Consider the following 9,236-nt stretch of genomic DNA (forward strand, 5'->3'; position numbering starts at 1 on the left):
ATTCTTACTTGTGACTTAGAACCCCAGTGCCTAAAGAATCAGCAATTATCCTGTGCCTAGGAGATGTAAATTCATAGTTCTCTGTGTTTTGAAAAAGTCATCATTTCAGTCTTTCTGTGGAGGAAAAAAAAAAAAAAAAGTCCACTGGGGTTCTTAGAAAGCATGAGATAAATGTGTTGCCTTCTCAATTAAGCAATCTCTTGTGTCAAGAGACCTAAGTGTTTTCCAAATTACTGAGCATGATTTTCCTTTATTGTTATTAATAGACAGCAATCCATTGCAGCTGTTTTTTTCCCCTTAGTTTATTCTCAATCATTAGACAAGTTTCATTCTAAATGTTTCATAATTCATCAAAGGTGAATTTGTGTCTGACTGTCAGTATATTTCTGTGTGAGACAGAAAGCAAATTATAGTTCATGTGTCTATCCCCAATTAAGGTAATCAGGATAACCTTCAAAGGAAGGAAGATTGTGTCAATCTAGTCAGAGAACCAATTTTCCCCAAACTGTTTTCAATACCAAATGCCAGTTTCTGACAAGCACTTACTGCTGCCAGGACTTGATTTTTTTTTTTCTGGGATTTTGTTTTTTTAATCTGCTGCAGTAAGACAGTATCACAAATTTAAATAAAACAATGTAAATGCTAAATAATTTCTTTAACCTCTATTGCACTGTGAACTGGCAATGACACATGCTGAACATTTCCAGTGGAAGTCTAACAAGGGAGCTGTGCAGTAGAGTAGAAGGGAAGCAGTGACTGATTGAGAGTGATGCTGATGTAAAAGCCATGATGGATTTTAAATACGTGTAAAAGTGTTTATTTATGTCCCCTTTAAGTTTCACAAAAAGCCATAACTTGGAACAACTGCAATTGTGAAGATTTTCATAGTCCCAACTGTAGCAAGCTACCTGGTTAGTGGATGCAGCTGAAAAATTGCACAACAGGTAGAATAAACATTTTGGGGAGGAAATTTTGTATCTTTGGAGAAATTCAAGAGAAAAGGATAAAGAAAAAAAAAATATATATATATAGCTAAGGACTAGAGTTAAAGATTATTGTACTTGGTCCATACTTCCACAAACTGTAAAGCTGTCAAAGAATAAATCCATTATTTTTTTATTTCCGGTTAAATCTGATATCATATCAAGTGTTGTAGGAGGCACAGTTCCCAAAAGTCTGTGTTTTCCTACAAGTGCCAGTTTGCGGTCCATCCCCTCCCCCCCACCTCCCAGACCCTCCCCCCCCCCAAAAAAAAAGGTAGCAGAAATCTCACTGCTTGAAGTTTTTTCCAAGACTCCAGGATATCATGGAGACAGTTACCAAATGCTTATACACATCTCCAATTACAATGTCTTACTTCAACAAAGGCAGTACATTTCCAATGAAGTTTGCAGTAGTTATCCTTCAACCTGTAGTCACTATCCAACAGAATATGTAATAGGAAGCTTGCTTTGCTGGAGAATAGATATTTCTTGCTAATGATTATTGCACATGCTCCTATTTTGACAGAGCAAAATCACCCGTTTCTGACAAGTAAATTGAAACGTCGATGTGCAATTTCCTATGCTAAGCTCTTGCCTGCACACGATTCTTAATACCTATAACCTGATGAAGAAACAAGGGGCTTCAGTAGAAAATGCTAGCAGAGCCCTGCAGCTGCTCTTGTCTGATTATACTACTTTGGCACCAGCCCATTATTAAAGATTTTTAACTGATGGTGATGGGCAGACCACTGTGCAGAACAGGCTGTTCTCAAGTGGCCAGTTTAAGCAGAACATGACCAACTTACCGCTCACGTGGTTCTCAAAATCTGTGGGTCAGGCTGCACCAAGCATTTATTCTGGATGCCACTGTATTTCAAGGCATGCAATAATAGCTTTTCCAGCAGAAATACAGTATATCCCTAATGAATCCCACAGTGCTGATCTCACAATAGCAGGGCACAGTGTTCAGTTATCTGATCAGCATAACCTAAGTACAGTAGTTAATTCTGAGGGGGGGGGGGGGGGGGCAGGGGGGGAAATGAACATTCTGCCTTCTTAACTCCATTGCAAGATAGCACATTTGAATAATAGCTTTAATTAAATTAAGTGAGTTTAATTAAGATTGGGAAGATTGGGCTGGTTCAGGGAAGACAAAGCACTATTCAGGGCTTTTAAAATGCTTTATTTTCTTCCTGAGGCATGTTTAGCTGTGTAACATTCTAAAGTCATCTATTTCATAACATTGCCAATCTAATAAGCCTCAGTATTTTGCAACTTATAATAGCATGTGGCATTTGCTATAGGAAGGTTGTAATTAAAAGGTTAATGAAAATAAAGTATAATTTGACTTTTTAGCATGAAAAATGAAAACTTGGCAGTTTTCCTGCATAACCTGGTATGGTTATGTGCTATGCATCTGTGGACACAATTTTTTTACCTATACTGCTGTTAACATTCTTTTATGCAAATAATTGTCTATTTCTTTGAGGTTTTTTTTATTAACTTTAAAAAATAATTAAACAAGAAACCAACTGTGGAAAAAAAAAAAAGAAAGAAAAAAAAAGAATGTCTGCATTAGTTTTGATTTTAAACAGTAAACAAGTAGAAAGAAGGTTACTATCAGGCTGGGGTTCTAACAGTGAATGAGAAACTTGGTAAAAGTTCATGAAGATGATTAAGAGACTGGAGGACTGTTCAGAAAAGAAGGTTCAACAAGAGCTTATTAGTGTGTATAAATACCTGAAGGGAGGGTGCAACGATGTTGGAGCCAGACTCTTCTCAGTGTTGTCCAGTGACATGACAAAAGTCAATGGCAACAAATTAAGACATGAAAATCCATCTGAACACAAGAAAACAATTTTTTACTGCTAGAGTGGTTAAATACTAGAACTGGTTGCCCAGGGAGGTTGTGGAGTCTCCATCAACTAGGATATTCAAAGTTCAACTGGGCATAACTATATCCAGTGCAGCCTGCTCTACATAACCCTGCTTGAGCAACCAAGCATTGGACTAGAAGATCTCAAAAGGTCACTTACAGTTTAAATAATTCTTCCATCCTGTGTTTCAAGTACAAGTAAGAATAACTGTATGAAGAGTGGTTCATGGCCATCCCCCATGAAGGCTGGACAACAGCTGCAGAAGCCATGCCACTGAGGTACTGCAGAGTGGCAAGGAAATGATTAAGTAGCAATGTCAAAGGGGCAAGAAACTGAAGTGTTTGTTTCAGAGATCTCGAGGCATCTACCTGTTCTGTCAGAATGGGTATTTCCAAAGATGCAGTCCAAGTATTTGGTTGGTACAAACAGTCACTCCTTCAGCTGAGTCAAAGAATGTGTTTAAGATTTCTTCACTTGTAGATTTGACCAGTAAGAATGTCTAATACCAAAAGATGAAAAGATATTAGGAATAATCATTAATATTACATTAACTAAAAATTTTAAAGGGTTTTCAACTGACTACAGAAACTTTCCTAATTTACAGTCAATGAGCAGTGGAATATTTGAGATTTACTTGCAAGCAGATACAGTAGAACTAATACATGCAATATTCAGTAAGGCTTAATATCACACAGAGTATCTATCTCCTGCATAAAATTCGTATCTTTGCAATTTGCATTTTATTAGTTATTTTCATAGATGATCCAATTAAGAGAGTTACATTTTGTAACTGTACACCAGCTGAGGTAAAGGCAGATCACTAACAACCTAAACAGGAAAAAATATATTCATGACAATGACTGCAATAATTAAAAATCAAATATAATTTTTAATTTAAATAACTTTAAACAGTGTTTCATGTTCTGACCGAAGGGACTTCCTTCCATCTAATTCAGAGCATAGAGAAAAAAAAAAAATAAGGGAGAGGAGAGGAGAGAAGAGGAGAGGGAGGGGAGGGGAGGGGAGGGGAGGGGAGGGGAGGGGAGGGGAGGGGAGGGGAGGGGAGGGGAGGGGAGAGGAGAGGAGAGGAGAGGAGAGGAGAGGAGAGGAGAGGAGAGGAGAGGAGAGGAGAGGAGAGGAGAGGAGAGGAGAGGAGAGGAGAGGAGAGGAGAGGAGAGGAGAGGAGAGGGAAATATAAAAAGAAAAAAGAAAAAAAGGAAAAAGAAAAAATAAAAAAAAGAAAAAGAAAAAAGAACAAAAAAGAAAAAGGAAAAAAGAAACAAAAAGAAAAAAGAAACAAAAATAGAAAAAAAGAAAAAAAAGAAAAAAGAAAAAGAAAAAAGAAAAAAAAAAGAAAAAAGATTGGAATAAAAGCAGTAATATGCAGGAACCACTGATGCTAAAACTCAAATCAACATAGTTTAAAAAGTGAGTGAATGTAAATTCTTTTGATAAATTCAGTTTTATGGACTGCAAAATTTAAATTCAGATGTTCTACTCCACTGAAAATCTTGTACTGAGAAAGTTTAGGTCTTCCATAATGGTGTTAGCAATGTTCATCACACAGAAGTTGTGAAGATGACAAGGAAGGAGGATGAAGAAATTATTTGAAGAAAATGAGTCTATTGGAAGGGACATAAAGAAGTCAATTAAGTTTCCCAGTAGCAAACTAATCAGGAAATTCATTTGAAATACTGCACAAAATCCTCAACAGAAAAAAAAAATAAGGAAAGGATATGTTGGCCCAGTAGTTATTTTTTTTTCCTGGTACTGAATACCTATCTGCCTTTCCTCTCATTTTAATACAACTGTCTGGCAATGGGCATACAGTCAAGGGTAATAGTACAGCTCCAGAGACTTGAAGAAAGAACAAATTATCAAAATTTGTGTTGGGAAAATTGAGTAGATGTTTTTTTCTTTACTTTCCACTATTTCTGTGGAGACATAGACTGATGAGACACGCTAGATGTCTGTGTCCCTGCTCTGCTGATACAGCATCACGCTGTGTACTGAGCTGCAGGTACACTCTTCCAGCTCAGAGCAGCTTGGCCCTTGAAATCAGCCTACAAAGAGTTCCCAGAGACTCTCTCATTTCAAACACAATGTCAAGAACATCAGACAAAAAATGTACGAATGCTAAAACAGTAACAAGTTTTAAAGATGTTCAGAAGATGTTAACATCATCATGCCAAGGTGCTGCGTTTGGTGGGTGTCCCTGGGGTGGCAGGACCTGGCATCCCAGGTCTATCCCACCACTCCAACAAGGTAGCAAGGCAGCTGGGACAGACCCAGCCCTGGGCATCAGGCACCTCTCTGAAGACAGGGGTAGGTTCTTGGGTGGGCCTGGCTCAGCTTGGCCCATGACTGCAGCCTCATAAGGCTGTAGTGAGCTGGACAGCTGGGATAACCTGAAATTACAGTAGCCTGATCTACGGTTGCCTGGAAATACAGAAATAACCTTATCAATTGAATGATAAAGTATGCTATTTATGTTTATTGAGTTTTCCTAAAAAATGATTGTAAAAGGTAGATTGAAACTGAGTGGGACAAATGGAAGAGGAAATTACTTGCAAAGAATCCTTTCTGCGAGTGAGCCAGCTGCTGGTATGGTAGAAATTCATTAGTGGATATTGGTTAATAAAATGCATTACAGGCAAGTAACAGACATAATTTCTTGGGTTTCAAATTAAGCCAAAGAATTACATTCTAGAGAATGTGATTTTTTTCTTCATCTATATTTTTTTGGAATATAGAGGTGCTGGTCAACATTTCTGGTTGTAATTTCACCAATGAAAAAGGGAAAGATAACTCTTGAACAGTTATGTAAAATGAGAGCTAATGTTTCCACTGTAGGAGAGTGAAAAGCGAAACAGTAAAGCTGTGTTCTATATATACTACAAATATGAATAAATCACCCTGAAAAATAAAAATAATAGTAAGCAGGCCCCCTCCTTAGCTCAAACTTGAGGTTCTTGGAGGATCTATTACAATTATTTAGTATTCTTCTGATTTTGTTTGATTTTTTTTGTTCAAATTTATGTTATAATATCTCTCATAGTCAAGTATCAGTCCTTTATTATTGTAGGCCATATAGAGAAAATTAATAAATAGTACATACCTGGTTCTAGCGACCTAAGTATCTAAGTACCTAGACATCACAACCTAGAGCCTTATTTACATATGAACATTAATTTCAGTATAAATCAATATATATCATCTTTTTGTGCAAAATCCCTTTGATATTTACATATTGATAACCTCTTATAAATTTGAGTTTTAATTTCTACTCTAAATACTCCATAACCATATTTCAAAATCAATAATCTATTAAAAGATTTGTGTTAATGTACTTCTATTTTCAATACATATTTCAAAACTTTTCTCACTGTACTCCCAATCTCAGTAGGTAGTTGCTAACTACATATTCTCTACTGTTTTGCTTTTTTCTTAATAAAGTAACTCTGTCCTACTTAAATGCTCGTGTATTATCATGATCCAGTTGTGACTTCATCTTGATAGCAAGTTCATAGACTTTAAGCTCTTTTCTGTCAAGAAATCCTGAAGTATCTTGCCTAACAAGAAATACCAAGTTTAGCAAAGGGGCCTACAAGAAAGATGAGAGGGACTCCTTACCAGCGGGTGTAGTGACAGGAGAAGGAGTAATGTTTTTACATAAAAGAGGTTAGATTTATATTAGATATAAGGAAGAAATTCATTTCTATGAAGGCGGTGAGGCACTGGCACAGGTTGCCCACAGAACCTGTGGATGCCCCATCCCTGGAAGTGTTCAAGATCAAGCTGGATGGGGCTTTGAGCAACCTGGTCTAGTGGAAGGTGTCCCTGTGCATGGAGGGGGGGTGGAACTAGATGATCTTTAAGGTCCTGCAAGTGCAGGATCCTTCAGCTACGGAGGAATAGCCCCATGTGCCAGTACAGATTTGGGGCTGACCTGCTGGAAAGCAGCTCTGTGGAGAAGGACTTGGGAGTCCTGGTAGACCATGAGTCCAGGTTAACCATGGGCAAGCAGTATGTCCTTGTGGCCAAGAAGGCCCAGTTCTGGGCTCCCTGGTACAGAGGGACATGGAGCTACTGGAGCGAGTCCAGCAGAGGGCTACGAAGACGTTTAAGGGACTGAAGCATCTGTAATATAAGGAGAGGCTGAGAAAGCTGGGCCTGTTTAGTTTGGAGAAGAGAAGACTAAGAGGGAATCTTATCAATTTGTATAACATCTGAAGGGAAGGGGTCAAGAGGATGGGGGTAGACTCTTTTCAGCAGTGCCCAGCAACAGGACAAGAAGAGGCAATGGGCATAAACTAAAATGCAGGAAGTTCCAGCTGAATATGAGAAAATGCTTCTTTACTATAAGGCTGACAGAGCACTGGAACGGATTGACCAGAGAGGCTGTGGAGTCTCCTTCTCTGGAGGTATTCAAAACCCGCCCGGATCACATATGTGCAGTATGCTGTACGTGACCCTGCATGGCGGGGGGGGGTTGAACCAAATGATCTCTAGAGGTCCATTCCTACCTTAACCATTCTGTGATTCTGTGATTATGATCCTTCCAACCCAAGCCATTCTATGATATGATATGTCCACATATATAAACCACTAGTAGGCTATGGTGTTTTTGCTCAGGTGGGCAGCAGAGCTCCACCACAACTGCTCTCTTATTCCCCCTTCTCAAAGGGAAAGAGGGAGAAAATACAATGAAAAGGGCTCAAGGGTTGAGATAAGGACAAGGATGTCACTCAATTATCATGACGGGCAAAACAGACGCAGCGTAGGGAGATATAAGAAATTTATTGCCTATTACTAACAAGCTAGAGAAGTGAGAAACAAAGAAAAACAAATTAAAAACGCCTTCCCCCCATCCACCCTCATCCACCTCCTCCCCTCAAGCAGCACAGGGGAATGGGAAAAGGGGGTTGCCTCTGCCGCTCCTTCACCGTCACTCTCTGCCCCTGCTCCACGTGGGGCCCCTCCCACAGGATGCCATCCTTCCCAAACTGCTCCTGCAGGGGCTTCCCACAGGCAGCAGCTCTTCAAGAACCACTGCCACACAGGTCTGTACCATGGGGTCCATCCATCAGGAGCAAACTGCCCCAGCACGGGTACCCCATGGGCAGCAGCTCCTGCCAGGTGACCTGCTCCTGCGTGGGCTCCTCTCCATGGGCTGCAGCTCTGGCCTGTAATCTGCTCCAGTGGGAGTTTTCCACAGGTCGAAGCCTCCTTCAGGGCAGATCCAACGTGGTCTCCTCCACAGGCTGCAGCATGGAGATCTACTCTGCTGTGGTACACCATGAGCCCAGGGGGGCAGCCTGCTCCACCAGGGGCCTCTCCACAGGCCACAGGGGAACTTCTGCTCCGGTGCCTGGAGCACCTCCTGTCCCCCTTCTACACTGACTTTGCGGTATGCAAGGCTGTTTCTTACTCCTCACTCTCCCAGCTGCTGTTGTGCAGCAATTTTTTCCCTTTCTTAAATCTACTCTCACAGAGGCACAAACAACTTCACTTACTGGCTCAGCTCTGGCCAGTGGCAGGTCTCTTTGGAGCTGGCTGAAACTGGACCTTATCTAACAGGGGGCAGCTTCTGGAATCTTCTCAGAGAAGCCACCCCTGCAGTCCCCCCCCTACAAAAACTTTGCTACGTAAACCCAGTACATATACAAATGAAGAAGAAAAGGTATATTTCCTGGGTCACGTGTCCTTGAAGCTACGACAAAAACTCTAAAGCAAAAAAATAGCCTCTCAGTCGTTTCCAATATATATATATACACTCTGAGAAAGATTTCCCCAGTAGATCATGGAACATGCCTACACAGGCAATAGCAGTCAGTGAGTAAGAAGAAATTACCTTGGAAGATCAGCTCTTCAATACATTGCATGCACAACCGGGGGAGCAGCGTTGGGTCACTGTCGTGGTTTTACTCAGGTGGGCAGCCGAGTTCCACCATGGCCGCTCTCTCACTTCCCCTCCTCAAAGAGGAAGGGGGAGAAAATACGACACAAAGAGCTCAAGGTTTGAGATAAGGATGATTTAATTAAAGGGAACAGGGAGAGGGGGGGAAAAAAAAAAAAAAAGGAAAGAAAAGGGAAAAAAAAAGCAAAGGCCACGCAGAAGCACAGAGAGAGAAAACCAGTTACTCTCTACTTCCCATCAACGAGCGGTGTTCGGTCAGGTCCCGGGAAGCAGGGCCTCAATACATGTAGCAGTTGTTCAGGAGGACAGACACTTCCATGAGCAGCCGCTCCCCCCCCCCCCTCCCCCATTTCCCACCTTTTATTGCTGATTGTGGCATCATATGGCATGGAAAACCCATTTGGTTGGTTTAGGTCAGCTGCCCTGGAGGCGTCCCCTCTCCATTGCTTGCCTACC

The 9,236-nt window shown here is 40.8% G+C and overlaps 2 long non-coding RNA genes across 2 annotated transcripts in view; both read right to left on the reverse strand.

Annotated features, from left to right (window-relative positions):
- Positions 1–8,809, reverse strand: part of LOC136789773 (uncharacterized) — a 51,870-nt gene extending 43,061 nt beyond the window's left edge. Inside the window, exon 1 of the long non-coding RNA XR_010828696.1 lies at positions 8,715–8,809. This is a non-coding gene — a long non-coding RNA (uncharacterized lncRNA). The remainder of the gene's footprint in view (positions 1–8,714) is intronic.
- LOC136789772 (uncharacterized) lies at positions 2,676–3,807 on the reverse strand. The gene is made up of 3 exons (XR_010828695.1): positions 3,229–3,807; positions 3,020–3,141; positions 2,676–2,823 (listed from the first exon to the last, which is right to left on the reverse strand). It is a non-coding gene; the product is annotated as an uncharacterized lncRNA (long non-coding RNA).
- Positions 8,810–9,236: the final 427 nt, after the last annotated feature.

The sequence above is a fragment of the Anser cygnoides genome, chromosome 2 (genome assembly GCF_040182565.1).
Source record: "Anser cygnoides isolate HZ-2024a breed goose chromosome 2, Taihu_goose_T2T_genome, whole genome shotgun sequence".
NCBI classification, from domain to species: Eukaryota; Metazoa; Chordata; class Aves; order Anseriformes; family Anatidae; genus Anser; species Anser cygnoides.